Below are 14,341 nucleotides of genomic sequence, written 5' to 3' on the forward strand. Positions count from 1 at the left end.
CTTGCCCCTAATTGCCTTGGAAGGATTGTATTTCCACATATTCACACAAGTGCATCAACACCTTTCTCATTACATAGCAGCGATAAGCTCTTAATTTTTTTTAATAAGGACTCTCCCACTAAGATTTTCTTGTAAGATTGTTAGGCATTTGAATTGCCAAGCCAGCTGTCACTCACAAATTTGAGCCTTAAAGGTCCTTTGTCCATTTGCAGAGAGAAGTGACAGGACCCGCCCAAGGGCACACAGGCTAATTGTGACCCAGTTGGAAAAGCAACTTTGAATATTTTCCAAGGACTGGGAGCTTTGAAGGATCATGACACACTAAATGATGTTAGAAAGAGAAAAAAGATTTGGTGGTAGGAGGGGGAAGGAATAGAAAAATTAATAGGACAGGGACATGTCCTATAGGAAATGTCCTATAGGAAAAATTAATAGGACAAGGCATGTTTGCTTAGGGGGAGAGGGAGAGAGCAGACCAACAATAGCAACATCAAAGGAAAAAGAAAAAGTAATGAGAAAATTTAACATATTGAGACCATTTACAGCAGGGGTTCTCAGCCTTGGCACTACTGGCATGTGGGGCCAGATGATTCTTTGTTGCAGGGCACTGTCCTCTGCATTGTACGATGTTTCACAGTGTTCCTTTCCTCCTACCCACTAGATATCGGTAGCACCCTCTGCCCAAGGAGAGGCTGTGACGACCGAAAACATTTCCTGACATTTCCAAATGTCCGCTGGGAGGCAGATCAGCCAGAGTTCAGAAGCACTGCTCTATGGTACTGTTTTCCACTGAGACCACTGGAGAACCACCCCCTCCCCTCCCCGCTTACTGCTGGAAATGAATCTAAACTATCTGCTGAAAGAAGACATTGAAAGCAAAACATTTGAACGCATTTTAGAGGATATCCCGAAACCATAAGGTTGCACTCCAAGGCAGGGAAGGGAAATTATTAAATAAAGCCCATTTTTCAGATAAAGGAAATAAGACTGGAAATACATAATTTCCTTTGAACACTAAGATGAGTCAGAGAGAAACTAGTAAGAGAAACATGAACTTAGGCTCTGACCTTTAGAAAGAAGAAAAACAATTTTATCACTAATCCTGCTCACTTCAATCCTGGATCTTTGTGAGAAAAAGGAAAGAAATTTCCACTCTACCTAGAAGCTGATGAAACATCAGGAATTGGTAGTAACAGAATTTTTTTCTCCTATGAAGAATAAAAAGCAGAAAATTGTTAAGAGTTAGATTCCCTGATTTAATTTAAAAAGAAGTCACGGGAGCCTGGCTCAGTTGGTTGAGCATCTTACTCTTGGTTTCAGCTTGGGCTGTGGTCCTGGGGTCGTGGGATTGAGTCCTGCATCGGGCTCCATGCTTGGAATTCTCTGTCTCTCATTCTCTCTCACTCTGCCCTTACCCCACTCATGCGCTCATGCAATTAAACAAAAACGAAAACAAGAAACAAGCAAAAGTCATTGTGCTGCAGACACTATCAAGTGTGTCACACATTACCTCTCCAGAACCTCCCATCAGCCCTTTCATTTGGGCCGTTTGACAGATGACCAGCTGAGGATGAGAAGTTCGGTCACGTGTCCAAGGTCACACACTAAGTGAAGAGACGAAGATTTCGAACGAGGCCTGCCCAATTCTCAAGGCAGGACAGTAACCTCTTAGCAACCCTGCCTCACCGCCGTTGACAAAGCCTACTCCTGTATGATTGCCATTCTGTCTCATTTTAGAGTGTTCTCTCAGAAACCGCACAGTTCACCTCACTATGGACATAGACATAACAGAAGCGTCCCATGTGGACGCTCCCCTGGAGTGTTCGTGCACATCCTAACCATGCAGGAAAATGAACAGAATATATCTCATAAGGTGCTGTCAGAATCCCAGTTCTGGGCTTGTACCATCGCAGCCCCTTCCTCTGGCTGCCTTTCACAGGACACAGAGGACACCCAGCCCCCAGAGTCATCGCTGCTCTGGCAGGGCTGGTCTGCCATGCTTCTGGAAAGTGCTTTGGTTCCTGTCTTTTTATAAAATTACTTGTTAATGTTTTTCATCTTTGAGAGAGAGATGGAGAGACAGAGCATGAATGGGAGAGGGGTAGAGAGAGAGAGACACAGAATCTGAAGCAGGCTCCAGGCTCTGAGCTGTCAGCACAGAGCTGGACACGGAGCTTGAACTCACAAACTACGAGATCATGACCGGAGCCAAAGTCAGACACTCAACTGACTGAGCCACCCAGGTGCCCTAGTTCCTGTCTTTTTTTTTTTTTTAATGTTTTTTTTTTTTTATTTCTTTCAGGGAGAGAGAGAGAGACAGCATGAGCAGGGGAGGGTCAGAGAGAGAGGGAGACACAGAATCTGAAGCAGGCTCCAGGCGCTGAGCTAGCTGTCAGCACAGAGCCTGATACGGGGCTCGAACCCACAAACTGGGAGATCATAACCTGGGCTGAAGTCGGACGCTTAACCGACTGAGCCACCCAGGTGCCCCCAGTTCCTGTCTTTCATAAACACAACTAGGGCATCTCTTTCAGACTTTAAAATGTTTTTTTTTCCATTATTATAGTTTGACATACAATGTTGCATTAGTTTTACGTGTAAAGCATAGGGATTCCACAGTTCTATAGATAAGTGTAGTCACCATGTAATGCTATTCCGATATTATTGACTATATTCTCTATGCTGTACTTTTCATCCACACTTGTGGGTTTTTTCAGTTATTTAAGTTTATTTATTTACTTTGAGAGAGAAAGGGAGAGACACAATCTCAAGCAGGCTCCATGCTGTGAGCACAGAGCCTGATGTTGGGCTTGAACTCATGAACTGTGAGATCAAGACCTGAGCCAAAGTCAGAAGCTTAACCAACTGAGCCATCCAGGCGTCTCCATCTGCAACTGTGTTAAGACTAATCTTTTTAGAAGAGTTTTAGATTCATAGTGAATTTGAGCAGAAGGTGCAGAGATTTTTCACATACCCCTGCCTCCACACAAGCACAACCTGCCACCATTAGCCGTACAGAGAGTGCATTTGTTACCATTGATAAACCTCCATAGACACATCACAATCACCCAAAGTCCGTAGTTTACATTAGGGTTTACTCTTGGTGATGAGTTTTGTTTTCTTTTTGAAGAACTTTTTTGGAAACTATACTTGGTATTTTTATAAAGAACTTCTACAGGATTGTATTTTAAAAGCCCTTTTTGTTTCCACCAGAGAGAGGACTTTAGAAGGCGAGAGCTGTTCTTCATGCCTTTTCCCTTGTGCGAAAATATTCTGTGAGTGACTTGGATGCATAGTATAGATGTTTCATGCCTTCCCTTGCTTCCAGGATGAGAAACAGTTATATTTAGTTATAATAATAGTTATATATAATAGTTATAACAACAGCAAACAGTACAATTTGCTTACTCTGAGCCATGCACTCTTATTTATACATGAGCCATGCACTTTAGACTTTCATACATGAAGAACTGAGGTCCAAAGAAGGTATGTTACTTTGTCTGAGGTGATACAACTAAGTAGTGCAAAACCTTACATAACGAAAGAGTGGAAACGTTTCATTATGATTAAAAAGGATGTCTGCTTTCAATTCAAGCTGCATATAGGCAGTTCTCAGAGTGTAGCCTTGCTTCCTTCTACAAATATTTATTGAAATCCTACTGTGAGTCATTCAGAGAAGGATGGTGCCTTGGGAAGGATTAGAATCCCTAGTCTGATCTCTAGGAATTAATATGAGCACTGGATAGAGTCATGCAAGGTCATAAGAAAGTCCTTTGTAATATGAAGAAAAAAAAAAAACTCTCTTATTTAATGTCTTCATGCAGCAATAACCCTCCCATGTCCCCTCCCAGGAGAAGGTGGCAAGCCGGCACCTACTTTCTGTTCATCTACTCAACTCAGGGTTTCCCTTTCAGCTTCATGAAATGTTGCCCAAGGTGAACGGCGCCCTCCTGAAGGCCAGAGCCCTCACCTAACTCATCTTGTCTGTGGCCTTTGACACCCTTACCAACTTCCTCTTCCTGGAAACTAACTCTTCTTGCAACTCTAGCTACTTTCTGAAACCACTTTGTTTCCCATACGTCTCCCACCCCTCCAATGCTACTTCAAGGTTTTTTTGGGTACAATTAATTTCAAAACTTGGAACTTTAAACATACTTTGTGCATCATTAAACTACAATGGTTTTGACCAAACTGATCAGCATCATGCCCATTGGCAGGATGGGAACACCCAGAGGTGAAAGCCTTGAGGGGCCCAGTGATTCAGAGAGAAGCTGGATACTCTCCAGCACAGCCAGGAGCTTGGTTGTGTCTCTTCTGGGCATTTACTTTCAACCTTCAAAGCAGAAGCACTTCATTGTTTGCTATGAGCTATATTTAGGAAAGACAAAGCCTGCTGGGTATGGAAAGACTGCAGGTTTGGGCAGAGGGCGGAGTTTTAAAAGCCTAGACCCATGAACAACACTTATTTCCTTGAGTGTTATTTTTAAATGAGCATTTTCTAACATTAGGGCCCCAGGTTCTGCTATCCTTAAAGGGTTACAGATTTTCCCTCCCAGTGACAGATTGCACAGCTACATCCCAGAAGACATAAAACTCCTTCCAGTCATCCCAGAATTAGGTCCATAGATTTCCAGTTATAGAAGAGAGCCATTCTGGGTAACGCAGCAGATGTAAATTGTGTGCCTGAATTGATTTTGCATTAATTTCTCGTAGGCTATTTCGATGCTGCTTAAATACCACTTTTTAAAGCTTTTATGGTATTGTATTTTAAAAGCTGATTTGTTTCCACCAAAGAGAAGGCTCCAAGAGGCAAGAGCTGTTTTTCAAACCCTTCTCCTCATGAGAAAGTAGTTTCACCAATGAGGAATTCTTGGTAATGAGCTGTATGTTTGCACGGCTCCTGTGTATATGTTCTCATGCTGCTTCTGTATTCTTCCTTTTGCAAGACACATCATGGGGTGCAAGCTTCAGCTTTCATACCTCCTTAAAGGACCAGCCCTGCACCTACTGGAACTGAGTAAAACAGTTGTATAGGGGTTCAGATAATGCACCGTGTGTCCTTGCTGCACCATTCCTTAGGCTGTGAGCTCTTGGCTCTCCCACTTGAACCAAATGCTTTTAGAAACCATCGGATGATGAGCAAAAAGATAATCTACAAACTCAGTTTGTTTGGGGGGGGGTAGTACTCACACTGAGTCCTGAACATGCTACAGAAGGTTACCTTACAACTATCAAAGCTTGAACTTTCTCATATATAAAGCCACATGGCACTCAGCAAAGTAACAAATAGCATATCAGCTGTTCCTGCTACCAACACATGCTTCCAGCACAGGCTCTTTGGTTGCGTTTTTTCATTGCTATGGCCGTGTGTGCTAAGTATAGTTTTATTTTTGAGACATTTTACAAGTGGTTTGATGAACTGATGAAATTTTAAATTACTAAATGTTAAATATTTAAATTAAATATTAAAGCACTGAGAGAATTGAAAATGTAGTCAAATCAGTGTGTGCAGCTATGATGAAAATGGAAGTTTCTGTGAAAATGAAAAGAAATGGAAGATGAACATGGTTCAGTCATAGGAGTAATTTCACAGGGCAAAGAGGGAAACCTATACCACGAAATACACAATTGACAGTTTGTGAGTGGTAAGAAGCACTGACGTTGGATTTCTATTATCCTAAGATTAATTCAGGGGTAGGCCCCGGACTCAAGGACATGGGACTAAAAATTCCCTTTAGGGATGTAACCTCAAAGGGAAAGCTAATCCTATGCCAAGCCTCTGTGTCCACCAGGGGACTGCTCATTTTTAGATTCTAGCACCACCTAGAGGAGAGAATGAAATAATTCCCACCCACCGCTGAGTCCACAGGAATCTTTCCTCTGTTAACCATTTTCCAGTTTTCAAGGCACTTGCATCTTAATATCTTATTTGATATTTAGGTAATTTTCTTTGGGATAGGAATTCCTATATTCATTGTATGGATGAAGAAATTAATCTCTCAGCAGTTTACTGTTCAAAGAATTTGACCAATTTTTCATGAGACCAAACATTTTCCATGAATTAATTTTTTAGCAATTGTATTTGAGTATAATTTATATACCATGAAATTCACTAATTTTAAACATACACAAGTCAGTAAGTTCTCATAAATGTACTGAGCTGTGCAGCCATCACTGTAATGCAGTTTTAGACCATTTTCATTAGCACAGCAAGATCCCTCCAGCCTCTTCCACACCAAATGCCCCCTCTTACCCCTGCCCCAGGCAGTCACCACTCTGCTTTCTGTCTCCATGGATTTGCCATTCTGGAGTATTCCATATGAATGGTATGATACAACACATGCTCTTTTGCAGTTGGCTTCTTCCACTTAGCATGATCTGTTTGAGGTTTATCCAGGTTCAGCATTTATCAGGATTTCATTCCTTCTTATTGCTGAGTAGTGTTCTTCTATTGTATCAACAGACCACATTTTACTTGTCCATTAACCAGTTGGTGGACATATAGGGTCGTTTCTAGTTTTTTCTGTTATGAGTAACATTCATATGAAAGTCATCTTTTAAAAAATTTTTTTAATGATTTTTTATTTATTTCAGAGAGAGAGAGAGAGACAGCATGAGTGGGGAGGGTCAGAGAAAGAGGGAGATACAGAATCTGAAATAGGCTCTAGGCTCTGAGCTGGCAGTCAGCACAGAGCTTGACACGGGGCTCAAATCCACGAACTGTGAGATCATGACCTGAGCCAAAGTCGGATGCTCAACCGACTGAGCCACCCAGGCACCCCGAAAGTCATCTTTTTAAACAAGAGTCTTTCATTACTTAAAAGGGTTGTGGGGCACCTGGGTGGCTCAGTTGGTTAAGCATCTGACTTGGGCTCAGGTCACTATCTCATGGTTTGTGGGTTCAAGCCACATCTTGGGCTCTGTGCTGACAGATCAGAGCCTAGAGCCTGCTTCAGAGTCTGTGACTCCTTCTCTCTTTGCCCCTCCCCTGCTTGCACTCTCTCTGTCTCTCAAAAATGAATAAATGTTTTTAAAAATTGTAATAAAAAATTAAAAAAGGGAAGTGAATAAAATGTGTAGAAGGATACTGATTACACAAATTACATGTATTGGGGGAATATTAGGAAAAACTATCTGGAGATACCCAAGAGAAAGACATTTGGGTCTTATGTTATACACACACACACACACACACACACACACACACACACACACAGGAACCAAGGGGCTCTTGGGAATATACTCTTGCAAAATCAAAGGGTAGGGAAATCATTGAACATTTGCTTTAATGGATTAACAGGATTCAAAGACAGTCTTTGTTGTTGTTGTTACTATTGTTGTTAAGTAAGCTCTATGCCCAACATGGGGTTTAAACTTACAGTCCCAGGATCTGAGTGGCATGTTTTTCCCAGAGAGGCAGCCAGGCACTCCTCAAACACTGTTCTTAAGGTTTTCTTATTGAGTCAATGCAATACGTAACAGATACAGATTATGTATCCGAGGTTCGGGGTCCTATTATAATCCTTCCTTATCGTGAAGGCACCCATGTGAGGACTTGCTAAGATGGCGAAGGTAAATCTTCCAAGTCTTTCTAAATCGTAGCACAGGGCCTGGCACATAGTGAGTTCTGATGCTATTTTTGTAGGGTTGGATTGTGCTCTAGATACCTAGAAATAATGACACTGACCTCTGTTTATTCCAGAGAAGGTTTTATGTGTTATCATTGGATGTTTCTGGCTTGAGATCCAGGCAAACAGAGTACAAATGTATTTTAGAGGTAATACAATGCTTGTGGAAGTGGAACCTCATTAAAAAAAATTGCTTATCACCCAGAATGCCATAGGCTGGTAGGAAGACATAGTACAAATCTGAAGGGAGGGCTTGGGACTTAGGGGATAAACACCAGAACAATTAGTATGATAAGTTAGCAACTCATTTTGCATATAAAAACATTGCTAAAACTCTACAGAGTTTTCTCTATTTATGGAAGCCAGTCAGAGGTTCTTGGATTTAATCAAAATTTAATACCCTGTGAGGGGAAATACAAAGAATACAAATTCTCAGTGATAGGCAATAGATCAAATGCAGTGATTGCCAGTTTTAAATAGTCCTTGCTGCTGTCTGTCCCCTTGTCAGCCTGTGCACCTGATCTGTAGTTAGGAAAGCATGGCCAGAGCCATATGAGGTCTTTGGGAAAACAAAGGAATGAAGTATATATTCTGTAGCAGGAAATACGTCAAAGACTCAACAAAACCATAACCTTTAAGATGATAAAGTTACGTATTAAAAAATGGTTCAATCAGGGGGTTTTCCTCCAAGAAAATCTGAAGGCTCTATTTCATGTGGAACAGGGCGGGTAAGCTGCACACACCTTTATATTCACCGGAGTATAAATTAGAGAGGCCAATGTAATCGTGTGGTCCAGAAATCTTTTTGCTGAGTAAGCCAAAATCTGAGGAGGGAAAGTCAGTGGATGCACTTATCTGACACCAGAAGAACGCAGTTCAGTCAGGCACAGAAACAAACACAGATGTGCCATCGGCCTCCTTAGGGAAATGCCGGACAGAACTGACTTGGTGAGGGACAAGTATGGGGAAGAGCAATCCTAACAGGGATTTTGGCACTTGGACTTACGGGCACCAGTTTTTGTCATCTTGTAGCCACACCCTTTGCCCTGTGACTGCAATTTTCACTAGAGACATGGGCGTTGGGTTTGGAGGTGCGGTTTGCTGTGGCCAATGGATTGTGGGCAGGGTGGCCACGTGCCGTTTTGCTTAGTCTTTAGGAAGCATTTGTGCTTTCAAAGGTGTCCTGTTGTGTCTGTGCCATTGTCATGAGAAGAAAATGTTGTGGCCAGCCCGGTGGCCCATGGAGGAGGAGGAGAGACACACGGAGCTGGTCTGGACGCATACTCAGCCTAGATTAGCCACCCCCCCACCCACCTTCCGCTGTCGCCATCAACCCACAGAGGCACAAGCAAGAGTAAGTAACCGTTGTTTAAAGCTGTGAGGTTTTGAAGCTTCAAGCAGCATTACTGTGACAGCAGGTTACTGATATAAATGGCTATTTTATAGGGCTAGTTGAAAGAAAAGCTGAGAGAATATTAATCTGAGAACTATCAGATCTTCATCTTTACATGTATTCTGTGTGGATAATAGAAAGTTAAATTTCCAATAGAAACCTGAGCATTTCCTATATGAAAAATTGGCCATTTGAGAACCGAGGAAATAATTTCTGTGCAGATTTATGTAGGATAGGGGTTGGGGACAAGTTTGCTTGGATTTCTGTTTAGATCATTAATTCTACCTCATGTAGGCCACTCCAAAGACACTCCTCTTTTCACACCCTTTTGTGAAATGCCAGAAGTCTCGTCAGTTTTCTGTTTCTCTCCTTGAAATCCTCCCTTTCCAAATCTAGCTGGGTTTTGTGCGGCATGAATTCTCATTTGTCAGCCTTGTACAATAAGCCTGGGTGCCTCTAAGAGGTGGCAGAGACTTCTGGCTTAAAGTAAGAGAGGAGCAGCTTTGAGAGCCATGCCGGCAGCCCAGGGAGTCCCTGACAGAGCTGACTGGACACAGGAATTGAGACAAAGCTTGGGGATCAGGTCTTCACTGGAACTTTATAACTAACTGCTTGTGAGGCCAACAATTCCAAGTTTCCCACTTCATACATTTTTATTCCATCTGGGATAAATGGAGGGCTAAGGGTCAGACCCCAGGCTGGAATTCCAGAAGCCTGAGTTGGGTAATGAGGGTGAAGTGGGCCGGTGGACAGCAGAGATAGGAGACAAGGATCAGTCCTGAGCACCAACACGAAGGGACTGGGCAGAAAGACACCAAAACCCAGTAAGAAGCAATATAGTCAGAACCAGACTAGGACAGCTGGAACACACTGGAAAAGCAGGTAGGACCAGGGCTGGAAGAGATGCTCTGGGCCCCAGTACGTGACTGCGGGGTTGGGTAGGTCCTACTGGCTTTGCCTGCCTAGGGCTCTGGGCTAGTTGGGAACGACGCTCACGGAGAATGAGATGGGAGATGTTGTACGGGTCTGAGTCTGCCAGTCACAGGTAGCAGTGAGAGTCCTCCCTTCATGCTGGATTTCCTTCCTGAATCCTTATCTCTGTGTGAACAAGATGAACTATAAAAAAAGCATGGAAACAAAAATCACCTAGTATGTTCCAGCTTTTTAGAACTGCTGGAACTCTCTAGAGAACGGTCTTTCTTCCACTGCTGACTGGGAATGTTTGTACCTCAAAAATGTCTGAGCTCGAAACACGTAACTATTCTACTCACTACCTCTGCAAGCCCCTACTGCTTTATTTTCCTGCCAGGAAATAACAGCTTTCCACCTCCTTGAAGGGGATTGATTAAGTCGATGTCTCACTGAGAGCTGAAGATAGACACCAAAGAGGAGATGGGCATGATCCTCAGAGAAAGAGCTTTAGCTTCTCTTGAAGAGAGGAAAGATGTAGATGGCTGTCTGCATGTGCTTCTGACCTATCATGGTCTTGGGGTGATAGCCAGTTGCTTTGGACTGAGGGAATTCCCAGGACATAAGACTTTCGGTATTAATACTGGACCAATCATTGTATTTATATGCTCTAGAAGGTGACCGAGTTTTTAAAGGGTTAGCGCATGGATACAAAGGGACAGAATACTTGCTAATGTGGCTGTCTAGGTTATATATTGCCAAGTAACAAATTGTATTAGTTTTCTGTTGTCTCATAACAAATGACTACAAATTTAGTGGCTTCAATCAGCACATATGGATTATCTCACAATTTCTCTGAGTCAGGAGTTTGTGTATGGCCCTGCTGGGCCTCTGCTCAGGGACACACAAGGCAGCAATCAAGGTATCAGCTGGGGTGCATTTTCATATAAAGGCTTGTCGGGGGGAAAAATCTGCTTCCAAATTCACTCAGGTTGTTGGCAGAATTCATTTCCTCACATCTACAGGACTCGTGATGGCTTACTTCTATAATAACAGAGCAAGAGTCACTGGACTCAGAGAGGATCTCATTCTTGTTTTAAGGACTTTCAATAGATTAAGTCGGGGTCACCCAGGATAATCTCTCTTCTGATTAACTCAGAATCAACTGACCTTAATTATATCTGCAAAATTACTTCACCTTTGCCATATCCTATTGTCTAGAAGCAAGTCACAGGTCCTGTCAATAGTTAAGGATGTGAACACCTGGGGTCAAGAATCATGGGGGCCATACTACAAACCACCGTCATACAAATCATCTCAAAACATAGTGGCTTAAACAACATTGAAAAAAATTATTTCCTCATGCTTCCAGGGGCCAGTAATTTGGGCTAGGTTTGGCTGGGCCATTCTGCTGATTACACATGAGGTCACTCCTGTGATTACAGGTAACCGGCAGGTTGGCTGGGAGCATGTTAGTCTAGGAGGTCTCAGCTGGGACAGCTGACCTGGCTCCACGTAGTCTCATCCTCTAGTAGAATGACCTGGGCTTCTCCACAGGGAGTCCCACAGTAGCAAGAGAGAACAAGCCCTCCTGTGCAAGTTATTGTCAAACTTGCTTCACATTTATTAATGTCTCAGTGGCCAAAGCAAGTTATCTGGCAAAAGCTGGAGTCAGTATGGGAGGGAACTATAGAAGGACATAAATAGAGGTAGATGTGATTCGTTGGGGGTCGTTACTGGAACCATCCACCACAATGGCTTTGGGAGATGCAATCAAAACTCCTCTTGCTCAGGTTTGGAAGAAGGGCCAGTAGTTGCCTGTCACTAGTGGAACAGGAAGACCATACAGCACACGTGGCAATGGCAGCTACAAAGTTCTCAAGAGGACAGGACTGTCCCCAAGTTTTTTGGACTATCTGAGTTTCATGGGTTTCATAAATGGCCCTCTGTATAGAGGGAGGGATCTTCTTAATAACAACTGACATTGCACCTCTCAGCACATTGGCCAGTCTGAATTTCTAAGTTTGACAAAAAAAAAAGAAATAAAGCATAAGAGGTTTAAGCAGTAACTTTATGCTGTGTCTTTTTACTGGGAAATTTATAATTTGAAATCATAACACCTTGTCGTACATTTTCACATCATCACCACCCCTGGAAAAGCTCATTTTAGACCTTTCTTTACAACTCCATTATTCAAACTGGATACATTCCAGCACAGACAAGGATCTTTTATGTCAACACCCAAACGCCTAATAATTCTAGTCAAAATGCCACCAAAATATCTGCATCCTAGGCTAAACTGAATGAAAGCGCATTCTTTAATGTGCCTTAAATGAGAAATTATGAAAAAAATAATGAAAACTTTGGATTTAACATATATTCTGAATGAATGAGGGAGAGGAGAAAGTGGGTGAGAAAATGAAGCAGGAAAAAGAAGCATGGTGCTCTTTTTTCTCAGCTATTACATGGATTCAATAATAATATGTTTCTAAACATTGATTATGATTAGGTGGTGTTATTACTTTAAACCAATTTGGTATTTCAGGCAGGTTCTGCACTGGTGGGCATCACTAGCCTCCCATGACTGGAGCTCGTGAGAGGTACAAGTTTCCTCCACAACGTTCTACTGGGTGGTTTGCTACAGCTAAAGGAATCTCAAATGGGATTCTTTCATAAAAGTATTTGTTAGCAAAGAGGCACACAAGAAGTCATGCCTGTTCCTGAAGCTCAGAAAACAGACTCTGTTTTCTGTTGCATGCTGAAGGCTTCCATACTCTGACAGTAGGATTTTACTCTTTTTAGCCTCAAGCACGATTGGACAGTCCTCCATTGGATCATGCAATGGACTTAGGTGTACTTGTCTGAAGTGTTGGCAAAAAGGATCTATCAGAATCCTAGACTTGAGATGTTACTCTGAAGATAGGAGGGTGTAGACTTGTGTGGATCTGACACCATGTATCTCGAACACCATTTGTCCATGAAAACTTGTTTCTTTTCAAGAAAATACACAAAGGCACTCTTGAAAAATCTGATACATTAGGGACAAAGCTAAAATTTTCTCTATTAATAGCCTCCAATCTCAGTTTCATTCCCAAAGGGAACCACATATACTTAGATACGTACTTATAAACACTTTACATATGGTCGTGTTATTCCAAAATGAATCTTTTACTTTTTATCTCCCCAACTTTTTATTATAAAAGCTTTCAAACATATGGAAAGTTGAAAAAGCATTAGTCTTCATATACTCTCCACCTAGGTTCAACAATTGCTTACATTCTGTGATATGTACTCTTTATCTAGAAGTTTATATATTTAATTGTATCTTTAAAGAAATATGATCCTTCATTCTTAATATGTCACATGCAGCTCTGAAAAATATTTATGCCATCTAACATAATTACTAAACACTCTAATTTCAATTCTGTAAGTGTTATAAAAACCTTGGAAAGAGGGGCTTAGTTGTTAAGCCTCTGATTTCAGCTCAAGTCGTGATCTCACGGTCTGTGAGTTTGAGCCCTGCATCAGGCTCTGTGCTGACAGCTCAGAGCCTGGGGCCTGCTTCAGATTCTGTGTCTCCCTCTCTCTCTCTCCTTCCCCCACTCACTCACTCACTCTCTCTCTCTCTCTCTCTCAAAAATAAAGAAACATTAAAAAAAAATGGAAAGAAAGAAGAGCATAAAAAAGAAAAATAAAAGCAGAAATAAGACCACTATCCAAAGATAAATTCTACTTACCTTTCACTATCTTTAATTCTAATCTTTTTCTTAAAGTTGATTTTTAGGCAAAAAAACAGCATTTCCTAAGGTGCATTTCATGACATGTTAAAAGGCATTCTGGGGGCGCCTGGGTGGCTTAGTCGGTTGAGCGTCCGACTTTCGCTTAGGTCATGATCTCGCGGTTCGTGGGTTCGAGCCCCGCGTCGGGCTCTGTGCTGACTGCCAGCTCAGAGCCTGGAGCCTGTTTCAGTCTGTAACTCCCTCTCTCTCTGACCCTCCCTTGCTCACGCTGTCTCTCTCTCTCTTTCCTAGAAATAAATAAAAACATTTAAAAAAATCTTTAAAAAAAAAAAAAAGGCATTCTGCGACATAGTTCAATTGTCCACTGAATTTGAAATACAGAAGTTTTAAAACTTTCCATGTGATTCCAATGTGCTGCCTTAAGCTTCTGCTTATCAAAATGCAGTGTCCATAGAATCAATCAGGGACTTTTTAAAATACAGTGTCTGACCAGTGGGGCCCAATATCCTGCATTCCTACCATCTTCCTAGTTGATGCTGAAGCTGTCAGTCCGTGAATTATTTTTTGAGTATAAATGCTTCACAGCACGAGAGAAGAGTGATGGGATGGGGTAGCAGATGAGGTATTATTTTTGAAGGCTCTTTGTAAATAACTCTACTGTACCACCTGAG

The sequence above is a fragment of the Hyaena hyaena genome, unplaced genomic scaffold (genome assembly GCF_003009895.1).
Source record: "Hyaena hyaena isolate Hyena2069 unplaced genomic scaffold, ASM300989v1 scaffold_112, whole genome shotgun sequence".
NCBI lineage: Eukaryota > Metazoa > Chordata > Mammalia > Carnivora > Hyaenidae > Hyaena > Hyaena hyaena.